Below are 17,675 nucleotides of genomic sequence, written 5' to 3'. Positions count from 1 at the left end.
AGCAAACTGGATAGGAATCATCACATGATGCAAAACTACAAGGGGTTCTGCTCATGTTTGTTTAATATTAGCACAAATTGTTGGTTGTCTGTCCAACAGATACGAAATCATTACATGGAACAAAAAGTAACATTTGATATTGATATCTGAGAAACTTTAGACATCTTTATCATCATATATATTATATTCTTGATTTACATGTTTATTGAAAATTCCTGTGTCAGTACACTATATTCTTTTGCAGTATTATTGTACTCTTACCTTTAATGGTAAATCAAATTTTTGTACTTGGGGCCATAGTGACAAGTATGAGAGTAATATTGACAATTTTCTGTATATTAGGGAAAGCACCAGAGATTTTTTTATATGAACCTGCTTTTGGATGCACAATTCTAATCAGATATTTGAAATAAAGGAAAAACAAATGAATCTTCTTCCCAGGGATGAATAGTTGTAACAAGAATTGCTTGTCATTTGGAAAGTGCAGGATAAGGAAGAACCATGAAATGAAATTCGAGTAAATATTGGTTCTTTCGTTTCTCCTTTAAGTGTGTCAGCTAAATTTCATTTATTTTAAAAAGTTATAAGATGTGCCTTCAGGATGCTGAAATATATTGGTTAAAATTCTCTGGAAGATGTTACTTTTCTGAAAATCGATGTATTTAGTAATCCTGTTCCTAATGGAAAATTAAGGTATTTTGTAATGTTATTAGGTAATAGCTGCTGAACTAGTAAAGCTTTTATGTACAAGGTTATGTAACAATTCCGTCCATTTTATACATTTATATGAAAGTTTTTGTATCTTTCTTTAAACAAGAAATATACCTAGATGTTTGTACTTCTTGTAAATAATTACTGTTGTTATTACCGTGCTGATGCGCTCCCAACACCTACCTCAAAAGCTGAATTTAAGATACCTATTTTTCCCATTATATTTACAGATCATACGAGAAAGTATACAGTCTTTATGAATGTGAAAAGTGGCAGGAAGATGGAAAGAATGCAGTGAAGAAATATGTGATGGATAAGATGTTGGAGATAATTCAGATTATATAAGTGGAAAATGAATTTGTAGGGCCACTAATTACCAGGTCAAAATTACACTTCAAACAACTTGACCAACAACCAAGTGACTGGAACGTGTAACATAGCTCTTGAATTATTAAAGAATGTTGCAGAGGTGAAAGAACAATTGTACAAATTTGTGTTTGTTTTGTGGAGGAAATGCTACCATTGGAATATATAAAAAGTCAAACAGTTATCAGTGTAAGAAAGGAAAGTCCAATGACTGTTACAATTATAGAACCTTAATGTCAGTAAGCCGTGCCTCAAAAATCATACTCACTATTGTAAAGAAAAGATTAAAATCCGAAATTAACCAACATATAGGAGAAGACCAATTTGGATTTAGGAAAGAAAATGAAACAAGAAATTATATGCCAAATTCATTTGTCTAGAGAAGTTGGTTGATAGAGTGGACTGTAAGATACTGTTTGGAAAATGGAATATAATTGTAATATATTGGAGAGAGTAAAGATTGATTCTGAGACTATACAGAAATAGGTGGCACTAAGAAAGAGTAAAATAGGAGGATGTCTGTTAATACTGCTCCCCCCCCCCCCCAATCTCTCTTCCCATCTCTCCCTCCCCCCTCTCCCCTCCCTCTTTGCCTCAAGTAATTTAAAGCAATTTATTTATAGAAAGTAGAACACAAACAATGGAAACCAGCACCAACAGATTCAACAGTAAAAATGTACATTGTATTCAAGTTGGTGATGATGTAATTTTAGCAGATTCTGAAAAGGATAGAAATGGATAAAAAACTTGGATAACCACAAACTGAAAATAAATACCAAAAAGACCTAAATAAATCAGACATTCAAATTAGGGCAAAAATTGTGGTAGAAATTAAAATGATAATGCAAGCAAATTTGTTACTAGGTACGTGCAGTAGCAGGTCATACAGAAGTATAATAGATAATAAAAGAATAATCACAAATACTTCACAAGCATTTAAAATAAGAGTAATTTATTAACAAACTGCCACCTTAATACAAAAAAGTAAAAAAATCTACTCACCAAGCGGTGGCAGGAGAACACACTTTTTAAAAATCTGTTATGTATCTGAAATCATAATAGAAATCATGTATATGATGATATGTTCTCTCTAGTAAATGAATTCAATTAGAATTTTGACAAATTTGTTACACTGTTTTTGGGTTCTTCATTTGCAGGTAATAAACATAGAATCATTTTAAAAATTTATTACTTTTGTTTACTACACTATGTGATCGAAAGTATCCGGACACCTCCAAAAATATACGCTTTTCATATTAGGTGCATTGTGCTGCCACCTACTGCCAGGTACTCCATATCAGCGACCTCAGTAGTCATTAGACATCATGAGAGAGCAGAATAGGGGCACTCCGTGGAGCTCGTGCACTTCGAACGTGGTCAGGTGATTGGGGTCACTTGTGTCATATGTCTGTACATGAGATTTCCACACACTTAACCATCCCTAGGTCCACTGTTTCCGATGTGATAATGAAGGGACACATACAGCACAAAAGCGTACAGGCTGACCACCTTGTCTGTTGACTGACAGAGACTGCCGACAGTTGAAGAGGGTTGTTATTTGTAATACGCAGACATGTATCCAGACCATCAAGCAGGAATCCAAACTGCATCAGGATCCACTGCAAGTAATATGAGAAAACTTTGATTTCATTATCAAGCGGCTACTCATAAGCCACACATCACTCCGGTAAATGCCAAACGACACCTTACTTTATGTAAGAAGTGTAAACATTGGATGATTGAACAGTGGAAAAATGTTGTGTGGAGTGACGAACCACAGTACACAATGTGGCAATCCAATGGCAGGGTGTGAGTACGGCGAATGCCCGGAGAACGTCATCTTCCAGTGTGTGTAGTGCCAACAGTAAAATTTGGAGGCAGTGATGTTATGCTGTGGTCATGTATTTCATGGAGGGGGACTTACACCCCTTGTGGCACTATCACAGCACAGGCCTACATTGGTGTGTTAAGCACCTTCTTGCTTCCCACTGTTTAAGAGCAATTCGGGGATGGTGATTGTATCTTTCAACACGATCGAGCACCTGTTCATAATGTACGACCTGTGGCGGAGTGGTTACAGGACAATAATATCCCTGTACTGACGCCTGCACAGAGTCCTGACCTGAATTCTATAGAACACCTTTGGGATGTTTTAGAACACCAACTTAGTGTCAGGCCTCACAGACTGACTTCGATACTTCTCCTCAGTGCAGCACTCCGTGAAGAATGGGCTGCCATTCCCCAAGAAACCTTCCAGCACCTGATTGAACGTACGTCTGCGAGAGTGGAAGCTGTCATTAAGGCTAAAGGTGGGCCAACACCATACTGGATACCGGCATTACCAGTGGAGGATGCCACTAACTTGTAAGTCATTTTCAGCCAGGTGTCCAGATACTTTTGATCACATAGTGTATGTGGCAATAAGCCTAGACATTATTGGGGGAGGGATACCAGGTGATTGTATAAGAAGCGTTGAGGTACCATGTTACATCTGTAATGGTGGCACAATGACAGAAAGGTGCAAATTCATTGTGAAGCAGTTGTTGGCATATGTAGTATACTTAAACATTTCACTCCATGCGAAAGTGTTCTCACGTTCAGGTCTTCAACCTGATCTCTCACAAGTGCATTAAGAATATTTTGCGTGAATGCCAAAAATTTTATGTAGTGACAGAGAGGAAATGTGATTTTAATCTTGAACTGGCGTGAAGATCGATGTGTGTGTGTGTATTCATAGCTCGTCACATTGCTGAATTGGCACCAACAAACAAAACTGACTGCAAACCAAAATACATGCTGGGTGCTGTGAATCATTGGCAGTAAGATACTATGTGCAACAGGATGCACTTGAAAGGCCCTTGAATGGTATAAACAAGCTTTTACATTTTTGCTGAATTCAAATACAATTTTTAAAGTACACAGTGATAGAGTTGGCCATGAAATTTTAGTGAGATACTCGATGAAAAAATCTGAAAAAGACATTTTCCAAATTCAGTGTAATAATCTCAATAATAAAGGCCTTGTGCTGACATGTCATTGCAGCGGGAGAATATGATAAAAACATTACTGTTATACCACAAAAGAATTGCTGGAACACTGATCTCTTGCTTTATCATACATAGAGAGAGAGAGAGACCAATAGAAAGTGCACTGATAAGATCTCTTCTTCAAGAATGGAAATATTGAACAAATTTGGATGTGGTACAATTAGAAGGATTATAATTTGGAAACAACAACCACTGGTAGTCATAAGTATTTGGGTTTCCACATTTCTCTTTAATTTTCCTGTAATATAAAGACAGCCCTTAGCCCATTGAATGCAATCCGAGTAGGAAGCAGCAACCCATGGTATTACTGTCATCAGGAAAGGAGCCAATCATTGTGCCTGCTCTTCAACATTGGAAAAAAAGATTTGCATAGCTCAAGATCAGTCAGTTGCCTCAGAATACTTTAAGAGTACTTTTGACAGTAAAACTTTGTATGGAAATTGTGTTACTGGCTACATAGAATGTACTAGGGGTTTAAAGAAAGAAAAATAGTGTTCTAGGAAAGTTGAAGGTGTCTTGGCTGAAACCGAGAATATGAAAAGGTTTTGAGATGCAAATTTGATATTGTCTTTTTTGGAGAAAATCTGCAATCAATGGTTGTACAACAAATTTCATTGTCCGTCTCTAATGTATCATATTTCTACAGTTAATGACCAGTTTCAGTTCCCTTGAGCTATCTTCAGGTGTTAAGTATGTTGACTAAGAGAGTAATGTGTCAAATTCTATAAACTACTACTATATTTAAAAAAAAAAAGAAATACACATACTATACACAAGAAGCAAAACACTCCAGGGGAAAAAAGGGAGCAAAAAGCATAAACCCAGTGCAGCAAATGAAGTTGGTTTCTTATATAATATTTGTGTAAGAAATAATGGCATTGAATCAAATGATTATTTCATAACAGTTTCATCAAACAATTCATCCACTAATTAACAAGCAAATACGAGTGCATAACATTTACAATTTTTATACCAAACGTAAGGAGACTACGAATAAACATTCCACACTACACCAGGTTGAGTGCTGTTTTGAAGCTTCCAGTGTACCAGATTGGGACTTGAACCTAGGCCTTGCCTTCTGTGTACAATATTCTTACTGGCTGAACTACTCAGGCGCAACTTGTGACCTGCCCTAACATTTTCCATCCTGCCAGTACACCCCTCTTTCCTAGTATCAAAGAGAAAAAAACTGGGATTTCATTATATCTCCATCACTTAGCCTCAGGAGGCAAAATTCCATTACTGTGAATGGAAAAATTTAAAGGTTGTCAAAACAAATATTAGCATTCAGAATTATTGCTTCTTTCCTCAAGGAGGAGAGAAAGTTGAAGAAGGTTAGAAATTGAGAGGCAGGTCACTCAGATCCCAGAGCAGCAGAGGTCAAACTTTCTTTGAAAGTGTGAGAATGCCAAGGTTGTCATGAGCTAATGTAAATGCACCATTAATAACCAATGCAAAATACAAATGCACAACAGTACTGTTATCAGCAGACAGTTAGGCTTCATAAATGGCAGCAATGGGGCATGATCGGCTCAGTGCTCACATATTTAACAGTAGTAACTTCACTCAGTCACTTGTCTGCCGTGGTCTCGGTAACAATATGGGATATAGTGAAAGAGGAGACTGGTAGAACCAGAAAGGAACAGGAGCAAATAGCATTAAGGGTAGATGACACATTAGTAACCGATGGGCATAGTGTGGCAAATCTATTTAACAAGTGCTTTGTATCCATTACTGATAGAATAGGATTGTCAGGATCAGTAAATAATGCCCTTGAATATCTGAAACTAGACTTTACAAATAGTTTCTGGTACATGAAAATGTCACTCACTTCACCAAAAGAAATAACTTCCATAATAAAATCTTTAAAAACAAAGCATTCTAGTGGTTACGATGAAATATCAACAAAGCTAATTAAGGCATGTTCTTGTGAGTTTAGTACAATTCTAAGTTACTTGTGTAACCAGTCAATTATAACTGGGACATTTCCTGACTGGCTAAAATATGCAGATGTTAAGCCTCTATTCAAGAAATGGGATAAAGAGATACCATCAAACTACAGACCGATTTCACTTTTGCTAGCATTCTCAAAAATTTTAGAAAAAGTAATGTACAGGCAGCTTCTCAACCATCTGATCACAAATAACATATTATCAAGAACACAGTTTGAATTTCTGAAGGGTTCAGATATCAAGAAGGCTATTTACACCTACAGTGAAAATGTACTTAATTCATTAAATAACAAATTACAAGCAGCAGGTATTTTCTGTGATTTGTCAAAGGCATTTGATTGTGTGAACCACAACATCCTTTTAAATAAATTAGAATTCAATGGTGTCACGGGCAGTGCTGCAAAATGGTTCAAGTCATACCTCACTAACAGGAAACAAAGGGTGTCAGTGCAAGGGACTAGTGAATTAAGTCATCATCAGAATGGGAAGAAATTACATGTGGTGTCCCACAAGGATCCATCTTCGGGCCTTTTCTTGTGTACATTAATGATCTCTCCTCAGTTACACTGCCAGAAGCAGAGTTCGTTTTGTTTGCAGATGACACAAGTATTGCGATAAATAGTATGTTGAGTGTAGTTCTAGAAAGATCTGCTAACGATATTTTCATGGATATTAATAAATGGTTTAAAGCCAACTCACTGACATTAAACTTCGAAAAGACTCACTATATGCAATTCAGAACCTGTAAGAGATTTCCAACCAGCATATGCATACAAGTATGAAGAAGAGCTGATAGAAGTGGTTGACAGTCTTAAATTCGTGGGGTTACAACTTGATAATAAGTTCAGTTGGGAGGAGCACACCACAGAACTCCAGAAACGCCTTAACAAATCTGTATTTGCAGTTCGTGTTAGCAGACATAGGCGACATAAAAATGAAAAAGCTTGCATACTTTGCCTACTTTCATTCCATAATGTCATATGGTATAATATTTTGGGGTAACTCTTCAAGTCAAACAAAAGTTTTCAGAGTCCAAAAGCATGTAATACATTTTATTTGTGGAGTAAATTCACGGACGTCCTGTTCCAACAAACAGCTCAGTTCATACATACAATACCAGGAACAAAATTATCTGCACAAGGACTTAAAAGCACTTACTTTAGTTCAAAAAGGGGTCCACTACTCAGGAACACTCATCTTCAATAATTTGCCAGCAAACATAAAAAATTTAGTTACAAATAAGATCAGTTTAAAAGGAGCCTGAAAGACTTACTAGTGGACAAATCCTTCTACTCCATTGACAAATTTTTAATAGAAACAAATGATGTGTTGTATATACTCATACTATTAGTATTATTATTTCAGCTTTAAAAAAATGATGTATTGTATATACTCACACTATTAGTATTGATATTTCAGCTTAAAAAACAAACAAAAAAAATACATGTTCCACATCCACAAGGATCTCCTCAGCATGGATCTATGGAACGAAAAACTAATCTAATCTAATCAGTGAATAGAATGACTATCAAGCCCATATTAATATCACTCTGGTAGGTGGAATGGTTGCTACTAGTGTTAGTTTACGATGATATGGCTTGACCTGATGGTCTATTGGTAAACCACTTGCCTGGAAACTGAAATGTCACAGGACGGAATTCTGATTGGTCCACGAAAATTTCTCAGTCCATCTTTAACCTATCCTGTATTCTCACTGAAGTGGAGATTCCCCAGTAACTACATGTGGTTCAGATTTCACATTAAACTGTATTTTTCCTTTCCCCAGCAGAATTCCTGGGGTGCTTAGGGACACGCAAGTAGGCAAAATGGCATACAGTAAACTTGCAACAGACAGTTGAGACACATGAAATTATTATTATTACATGAAATTATGAAACTTCCTGGCATATTAAAACTGTGTGCTGGACCGAGACTCGAACTCAGGTCCTTTGCCTTTCGTGGGCAAGAGCTCTACCAACTGAACTACCCAAGCATGACTCATGACCCGTCCTTGCAGCTTTACATCTGCCAGTACCTCATCTCATACCTTCAAAACTTCACAGAAGCTCTTGCCTGCAAAAGGCAGAGGTCCCAAGTTCGGGTCTCGGTCTGGCACACAGTTTTAATCTGCCAGGAAGTTTCATATAAGCACACACTCCGCTGCAGATGAAAATCTTATTCTGGAAACATGAAATTATTATTATTGTACCATATTTTGCCATCCACAGACTGCACATTTATATCACTATCCAGAGCTGTGGGAATACAAGTCACATCCGCCCTTTAATCCTTTGAGAACCAACAATATATATACAAAAAAAAAAACCACAAAATTGACTCTTATCATCGTGGTAACCGACAAATATGATAAGAAATTTGGGAAAAAAGTAAACAGTAAATTGTTTTAAAGTGGTTGTTTCACTTTGGAACCACTGTGACATGCAGTTTTCAACTACTCATCATTTCATGAGATATACAGCATTATTCTACACTACTGACCCTTAAAATTGCTACACCATGAAGATGACGTGCTACAGATGCAAAATTTGACCGACAGGAAGAAGATGCTGTGATATGCAAATAATTAGCTTTTCAGAGCATTCACACAAGATTGGCAACACCTACAACGTGCTGACATGAGGAAAGTTTCCAACCGATTGCTCATACACAAACAGCAGTTGACCGGTGTTGCCCAGTGAAACGTTGTTGTGATGCCTCGTGTAAGGAGGAGAAATGCGTACCATCACATTTCCGACTTTGATAAAGGTCGGATTGTAGCCTATCACGATTGCGGTTTATCGTATTGCGACATTGCTGCTCGTGTTGGTCGAGATACAATGACTATTAGCAGAATATGGAATCGGTGGGTTCGGGAGGGTACTACGGAATGCCGTCAGGCATCTTATCCGCATGGCTATAACGGATCGTGCAGCCACGTCTCGATCCCTGAGTCAATAGATGGGGACATTTGCAAGACAACCACCATCTGCACAAACAGTTCGATGACGTTTGCAGCAGCAGGGACTATCAGCTCGGAGACCATGGCTGCGGTTACCCTTGACGCTACATCACAGACAGGAGTGCCTGCGATGGTGTACTTAACGACGAACCTGGGTGCACAAATGGCAAAACATCATTTTTTTGGATGAATCCAGGTTCTGTTTACAGCATCATGATGGTCGCATTCATGTTTGGCGACATTGCGGTGAACGCACATTGGAGGCATGTATTCGTCATCGCCATACTGGCATATCATCTGGTGTTATGGTATGGGGTGTCATTGGTTACATGTCTCGGTCAACTCGCATTGACGGCACTTTGAACAGTGGACGTTACATTTCAGATGTGTTACGACCCATGGCTCTACCCTTCATTCAGTCCCTGCAAAACCCTACATTTCAGCAGGATAATTCATGACCGCGTGTTGCAGGTCCTGTACGGGCCTTTCTGGATACAGAAAATGTTTGACTGCTGCCCTGGCCAGCACATTCTCCACATTTCTCACCAATTGAAAACGTCTGGTCAATGGTGGCCGAGCAACTGGCTCGTCACAATATGCCAGTCACTACTCTTTACGAACTGTGGTATCGTGTTGAAGCTGCGTGGGCAGCTGTACCTGTACACACCATCCAAGCTCTGTTTGACTCAGTGCCCAGGCGTATCAAGGCCATTATTATGGCCAGAGGTGGTTGTTATGGGTACTGATTTCTCAGGATCTATGCACCCAAATTGCGTGAAAATGTATTCACATGTCAGTTCTAGTATAATATATTTGTCCAATGAATACCCACTTATCATCTGCATTTCTTCTTGGTGTAGCAGTTTTAATGGCCACGAGTGTAAATGATGGACCCATTTTCAAAAATTAATATGTATTCAAGTTCGAATCTAGAATGAACAAGCTTTGTACCTATGAAAAGAGGAAGTTTCAAAGTTTTCGGCAGGCGGGCAGTGATGGTTTCAGAAGCGGCCAGTAGAGTTCGCATGGCAATAAGGTTGTCATTCTGTTGTGGGATGGCGACTGTGGAGCACAAAGTTTTCTGCATTATTGAGTTTGCGAAAAGCGAGTCGCAAATTGCAGTGCAGAGGACATTTTGTACCAAATTTGGTATTCAACCACCAAACTCGCAAAAGTATTAGCCATTGGTTTAAGCAATTTAAACAGACTGGGAGTGTGGGCAAAGGAAGAAGCACAGGCCAACCATGTGTGTCAGAGGATGATGTCCGACAGATTCAAGAAATTTGTGTGCATTCTCAGTAAGTCTACCAATAGAGCCAGTCGAGAACTTGGAATATCCCAACCAACTGTATGGAAAGTTCTGAGATGGCATTTGTTGTACAAGCCCTACCAATTACAACTTGTGCAGGCTCTCAACCCCAATGACAAAGAGAAGTGTCTCATATTTTGTGGTTATATGCTAGCAAAGATGAAGGATGACGCATTTGTACAGCATGTAATTTTTAGCGATGAAGCGATGTTCCACCTTAGTGAAAGAGTCAACAGACACAATGTTCGCATATGGGGTTTGGAAAATCACATTGACTATTGCAACACAAAAGAGACTTACCAAAGATCAATGTATTCTATGCTGTATCTCCTACAAAGGTTTATGGACCATTTTCTTTGCGGAAAGAACTGTAACGGGAATCATGTACCTGGATATGTTGGAACAATGGCTGTTCCCTCAAGTTATGGAACATTTCCAGGACTTCATTTTCCAACAGGATGTAGATCCGCCCCATTGGCACCATGATGTACAATGCGTTTTGAGTAACTCCCTTCCTCAGTGCTGGATCGGTTGCAGGTGAGTGGAGGACCCAGCTCTGCACTTCTGGCCACTGATATCTCCTGATCGCACACCCTGCGTCTATTTCTTATGGGATTATGTGAAGGAAGCAGTTTACATTCCATCACTACCAACCATTGTGAATGATCTGCTGAACCAGATCACTCTGACATGCGCTCAGCAACAGCAGATACGCTTTTGCGTGTGTGGGATGAGTTTGGCTACCGTGTCGATGTTTGCTGTGCAGCCAACATTGCCCACATTGAACATTTATCACATTTCTAATTATTAAATAATTATTAAAAACTAATTAATTACATATTATTATTAAATTGATTAAACTGATATCAAGCATTATGAAAAAACTTACTCTTTTCATTGGTATGAAGCTTGTTCATTTTGGATTTGTACTTGAATAAATACGAAGTTCTGAAAAATTTAGAATAACCCTGTATTTGCAGTTTCTCATTTTTTCTAGACGCAATCTCACATCTTGAAACTTCCATGAACTCATAATGCCTAAAACAATTTATAGTGCTAAATAATGACCAAAAATGAGCCTAAAATTCAATAAATTTATATCAAATGCACATACTGCTCCAATGGCACCATTTCGAAACCACTCATAACAGCATTTGTACAAACTCATTTTTACTTTACAATATCTTTAGATATACTTACTTTCACTGTCAGCGACCACCTCAGCACTATCTCTATAAAAGAAAGACATGTCATAAGCTCCTACAATCACGCAGCACAATCTCCACACTGACTATTGCTTTGAACACTGTAATAAACTGTTATAATGCACTACATTTGTAGAAATACCTCAGTGCACCACTAAATGTCTCTCGCTTGCGATAGTATTGTTGATTCCCATGAAAGGCACTGAAAAAAATTAATAAAATGATTGTTTCAGTCAGAAATCACTGGTACTCAAATGGTTATGTGATACTTAGGGCCAGTAATTCCTGGACTGGCAACAAATGGGGAGGAGAAGTGGCACCATCCCAAGCAGGAGGATATCACGGGAAGCTCAGGTTGAATCTGCTGAAAAGAGCTCAGAGGACAATATTCCACGTTGATAGGGGCCTCCACATGACACCATGCTGCATAACAATGATTTGAAAAAAGGTCATATCAATATGGGGTGGAGGCTGGTAGCAAAGGGAATGTACTATCCCAGATGTTACATTGAGGAATAGATGGCAGTACTCATAGCCGGTTGCTGGACATGTGCTGTATTCCAGTTCGTCAGCAGTGTATGTTCCTTGCATTGGTGTGGCCACATATGATTCCAGTGGTGAAACAGGTGGTAGTGGTCAGCAATGATTTTGAACACTGTTTCTGACTATGTCACTCTATGTTCACCCAGGGATACGGTCATATATGGGGCCCCAGCATAGAAACCCACACAGTAATATGGGCTGGTGGACAGGGGCATTCTGGGCCCAGTGGGCTGGACGCAAGAGACTGAGCAGCATGTGGTGCCTGCAAACATGTAGTAGAATGGGCACCGACGGCAGTCAGAACATCCGCGACTGGAGGGGTCCATTGAAGCCGAGTCTGGCGGGAGCGGACCACAGATGGAACACTCGACCCGGCACGGACCGATTAGGGAACGCCCAGCTCCTCCCAGGCATAAATACTGGACTCGATCGACCCAAGGACCAGTCTCAGGTAGCACCTGAAGAAGACAGCGAGACACGCTGTTGAAATATCGTGCGAGAACGACGCGAACATCTGGCTGGAGTCCCGAATATCCAAGATGTCAACAGATCCCCAGGAAAGCATGAAGAATTACATCAGAAGACTCTACAGGGAGGAGATGTACCGTAACATCAAGAAGCCGGACAAGCTTCGACAAAGGAAAGGGAGGATGCTATGTTCTCTCAGTTTCCTGCTGAGATGCCAAGAGGGGGAGGTAGTTCCAGTTTTCGCCAGGATCAAGCATCATGTTAACTCGAGAGCAGCAAACAGGATCAAACACCGAGCTAGTCTCGCTCTGGTTAGAGACTTGCGCCACCGACTGGATGTTACATCCAGGGAGTTGCTGTATCTTCACCTAACTATAGCAGCTTCCTTGACCACTCACGACTGGGACCAGGTTGACGGTGCCTCCTGGTCTCTAGCAGAATGCACCACCAAGAAGTCAATGGCACGCCAGCTAGTCAAGTTTGAGTGCCACACTCACGGGGACACACGCACGGTGGTCGGTCTAAGTGACAAGCAGCTCGATGAGACCACCTTAAAAATACTTAGCAAGGGCCTCAATTTCGCAGTGACCCCTAGAAATGTGCCTGTCACAGCCTTCATCAATGCAGTTGAGCAAGTGGCCAACACGCTACCTTCTAGTGTGGCCGAAGAGATCCGAAGAGAGACCTGCAGGGCGCTCACCAAGACCAAGCCACCCAAATCCAACATTTCAGGTGATGAAAGGGTGGCACTGAGGCGTCTCTGGGAGAATGACAGTGTTGTGGTGTTGCCTGCAGACAAGGGGAACTCCACAGTCATCCTAAAGAAAACAGAATATGACAGAAAGGTGCAACAACTTCTGGAGATCCTGCATACAGGTCAATAGCAAGGGACCCTCCAGAGAAAGTGGACAAAAAGACCAGGGCTCTGTTAAAGGAGACGGGCCTGCCTGAACAAGTCGTCAAAAAGCTGCGTCCCAAAGCGCCAGCACCACCTAGACTTCATGGACTCCCCAAGGTTCATAAGGATGGGGTTCCACTACGACCTATTGTCAGCAATATTGGTGCAGCAACTTACCCTACTGCGAAATACCTGAAGATGATGTTGACACCACATGTGGGTAAATGTGCACATCACATCCGGAACTCAGAGGATTTCCTGCAACGACTGGGCCAGCAACACTTCACAGACACAGACATCATGGTTAGTTTCGATGTGATGTCTCTCTTCACACGGGTACCACTGAAGGAGGCACTTGAGCTTATTGGAGAGAAGTTCGATGGGGCTCTCCTTGACCTATTCAGGCATGTACTCACCTCGACCTACTTCCTATATGGGGGTCAATTTTACGAACAAACAGAAGGGGTGGCAATGGGCAGCCCTCTATCACCAGTGGTGGCCAACCTATTTATGGAAAGGTTTGAAGAGGAGGCACTCTCTTCAGCCACATACCAACCCAAGTGCTTTTTTAGGTATGTGGATGATACCTTTGTCATCTGGCCCCATGGTAGAGCGAAGTTAGATGAGTTCCTGCTACACCTGAACTCTTGCCATCCGAACATTCAGTTCACAATGGAAATGGAGAAGGATGGACTACTTCCGTTCTTGGATGTTCTGGTGAAGAGAAAGGCAGATTGCACATTTTGACACAGTGTGTACCACAAACCTATGCACACTGACTTATACATACAAGCCAGCAGTTGCCACCATCTGGCACAGAAGAATGGAGTGCTCAAAACACTGGTCCACAGAGCACAAACTCTGTCAGATCCTGATAGTTTGGCCACAGAAATAGAACACTTACGATCAGTGTTCAGCAGGAATGGGTACTCCTCTAGAGATATCCAGAAGGCACTTCAACCTGCCAACCGGCCAAAGGATCCAGAAGAAGAACCAGAAGAGGCAAAGAAGATGGCTTACCTGCCATACGCTGGACCTATCTCTGCCAAGATCAGCAGGATTCTCTAGAAATATGACATCAAGAGCATATTTTGCCCACCTACCAAAATTGGGGCTATGCTGGGCAATGTAAAAGATGACCTGGGGCTATGCAAGCCAGGTATTTACAACATACCATGCCAGTGTGGGATGTCATACATTGGCCAGACCACCAGAACTGTGGACATCAGGTTTAAAGAACACCAGAGACATACCAGACTCAGGCAGGCAACTAAATCAGCCATAGCAGAGCATTGTCTGGAACTTGATCATTCAATGGATTACAATGACACCAAGATTGTGACACAGACCTCAAGATTTTGGGACAGTGTCATTAAAGAAGCCATTGAGATTAAGGTCACAGACAATCTAATCAACCGTGACTCGGGATACCAAATCAGCACTGCCTGGAATCCAGCGCTTGTGCTTGTGAAAACTCAATGCAGGACACTCCGGGATTCTACAAGAAATAGAAGTGGAGACCGAGAGAACAGCCGTGAGGCAAGGTGTCGGACATTAGAGACTAGATCTGTCACACCCCAGATCATGAACTCAACTTCAGAAGACGGCCAGGCCGTGCGCGGACGGCAGAGGGAACACCGGCGACCAGAGAGGGACAATGTAGCCGCGTCTGGCGGGTGCGGACCTCAGACAGAACACACGACGCGGCGCGGACCGATTAGGGAGCGCCCAGCAGAAAACAGAAGTGGAAATCATAGTAACAGTCAGGGGATAGAGTACCCAACATCTCAGATCAGGTCTGACACATCTCAGATGACAACCACATCCGTTGAGGATGGCCAGAACGCGCGCCGACGGCAATCAGAACATCCGCGACTGGAGGGGTCCATTGAAGCCGAGTCTGGCGGGCGCGGACCACAGATGGAACACTCGGCCCGGCGCGGACCGATTAGGGAACGCCCAGCTCCTCCCAGGCATAAATACTGGACTCGATCGACCCAAGGACCAGTCTCAGGTAGCACCTGAAGAAGGCAGCGAGGCACGCTGTTGAAATATCGTGCGAGAACGATGCGAACATCCGGCTGGATTCCCGAATATCCAAGATGTCATGTAGTAGCTATGTCGATTGCATCCACTGACCAGCGTGGGCCAATAGGTGATGAGGAAGCTTATCAGTCTTCCTTGGTCATTGTTGCCCATATCGTCTTATTCTGAATAATGCTTTGATCAATTGCTCCTTTGTGGAATTGGTTGCAAAGTGGAACGGTGTGATGGCCATGTGCTGAATATTGTTATCCTGACAAAATGACAAGAACTGAGGACCATTGTCCCACACTAAGATTTGTGGAGCTCCTCCAATAGTAAAAATAGAGGAGAGGACCCAGATCATAAATTGTAGTTGGTGAAATCTGAGCCACATACTGAAAATTGGAGACTGCATCCACTGCCAACAGCCACATTGTTCACAGGACTGATGTGGTGTGGTCTGTGTGCTCCCATTCCCAGGGGTGCTCTGGCTTAGACCATGGGGAGAAGTGGTACATGGGTGTTAACTGATTCTGGCCACAGGTGTCACAAGTACTGATCAGTTGCACAATGTCATTGCATGTGTGTGCTAAGTAAATGTAATGTGCTGTCATGTGGCATGTCACCAAGTGCAGTGGAGCTACTAGAGGATACTGAGCTAGAGCATGGGCAGACTGGCCTCCTGTTCTCTTCTTCTATAGTCAAGAGTAGTAAGATGTAGCAGTCAAATGATGGCACAAGGAAAATTATGTGCAGAAGTGAGGGTATTCTATTGTAAACAGGAACTTTGGCCGCCAATATTGTGGCAATCACAATATCTACTGAGACATCAGATCTTGTTGTTTGGGTTGGATTACCTTTTGCGAAATGATGGGGAATCAGCACAACACACAGCACATATGGTCATCGATATGAAAGCATACTACTTCCTGCTGACTGAAATCTGTATCTTGGCCCATGGTCAGGCAGGAGGACACAGAACTCATCACTGCAAATATTGTGCCATCTTTCCAGGAAGCTTGGACCAGAGGCTTCCCTCTGGAATCAGGGGCTTATGGTCCATAATTAAGTGAAATTTCACACCTTACATCTACAAATAAAATTTGTTAATTCCATAAATAATGCCCATTTCCTACTTATAAACTTGTGTGTGTAGCATTGCCAATAATATTTAGAGGAATATAAGATTGGTTAGCCTGTACTGCCAGCATTTTTGTGGAACAGAAGCACACCAGTGCCACATTGTGACTCATCCATAATAGCGGCATATGTAAATGTAACCAGGAATGTAACAGATTTGAGATGCTGCTTCAGTTATTTAAATGCCTTTTTTGCTGACCATTTCACATACATGAATTTTGTTAATTGAAAATAATGATAATCTGTAAAGAAATGCATAAAACATAAAGTTTTCTTACACTATGTGCATAAAATGAATGAAATTTCTTCACTATTTCATCCCTCAAAGCTACCCATTCTTCTTCAACTTTCCCCCATTCCCTATTGCCCTCCCTGAATCTCTCTACAACCTCTGGTTCTTTGAGTTTTTCCAGGTCCCATCTCCTCAAATTCCCACCTTTTTGTAGTTTCTTCAGTTTTAAACTACAGTTCATAACCAATAGATTGTGGTCGGAGTCCACATCTGCCCCTGGAAAAGTCTTACAATTTAAAACCTGGTTCCTGAATCTCTGCCTTACCATTATATAATCTATCTGAAACCTGTCAGTATCTCCAGGCTTCTTCCATGTATACAACCTTCTTTTATGATTCTTGAACCAAGTGTTAGCTATGATTAAGTTATACTCCGTGAAAAATTCTATCAGGCGCCTTCCTCTTTCATTTCTTCCTCCCAATCCATATTCACCTATTACATTTCCTTCTCTCCCTTTTCCTTCTATCAAAGTCCTGTCACCCATGACTATTAAATTTTCGTCTCCCTTCACTATCTGAATAATTTCTTTTATCTCATCATACATTTTATCAATCTCTTCGTGATCTGCCGAGCTAGTTGGCATATAAACTTGTACTACTGTGGTAGGCGTGGGCTTCGTATCTATCTTGGCCACAATAATGCGTTCACTATGCTGTTTGTAGTAGCTTACCCACATTCCTATTTTCCTATTCATTATTAAACCTGCTCCTGCATTACCCCTATTTGATTTTGTATTTATAACCCTGTATTCACTTGACCA

Source organism: Schistocerca americana, chromosome 4, assembly GCF_021461395.2.
Source record: "Schistocerca americana isolate TAMUIC-IGC-003095 chromosome 4, iqSchAmer2.1, whole genome shotgun sequence".
NCBI classification, from domain to species: domain Eukaryota; kingdom Metazoa; phylum Arthropoda; class Insecta; order Orthoptera; family Acrididae; genus Schistocerca; species Schistocerca americana.
This window is presented reverse-complemented; position numbering follows the sequence as displayed.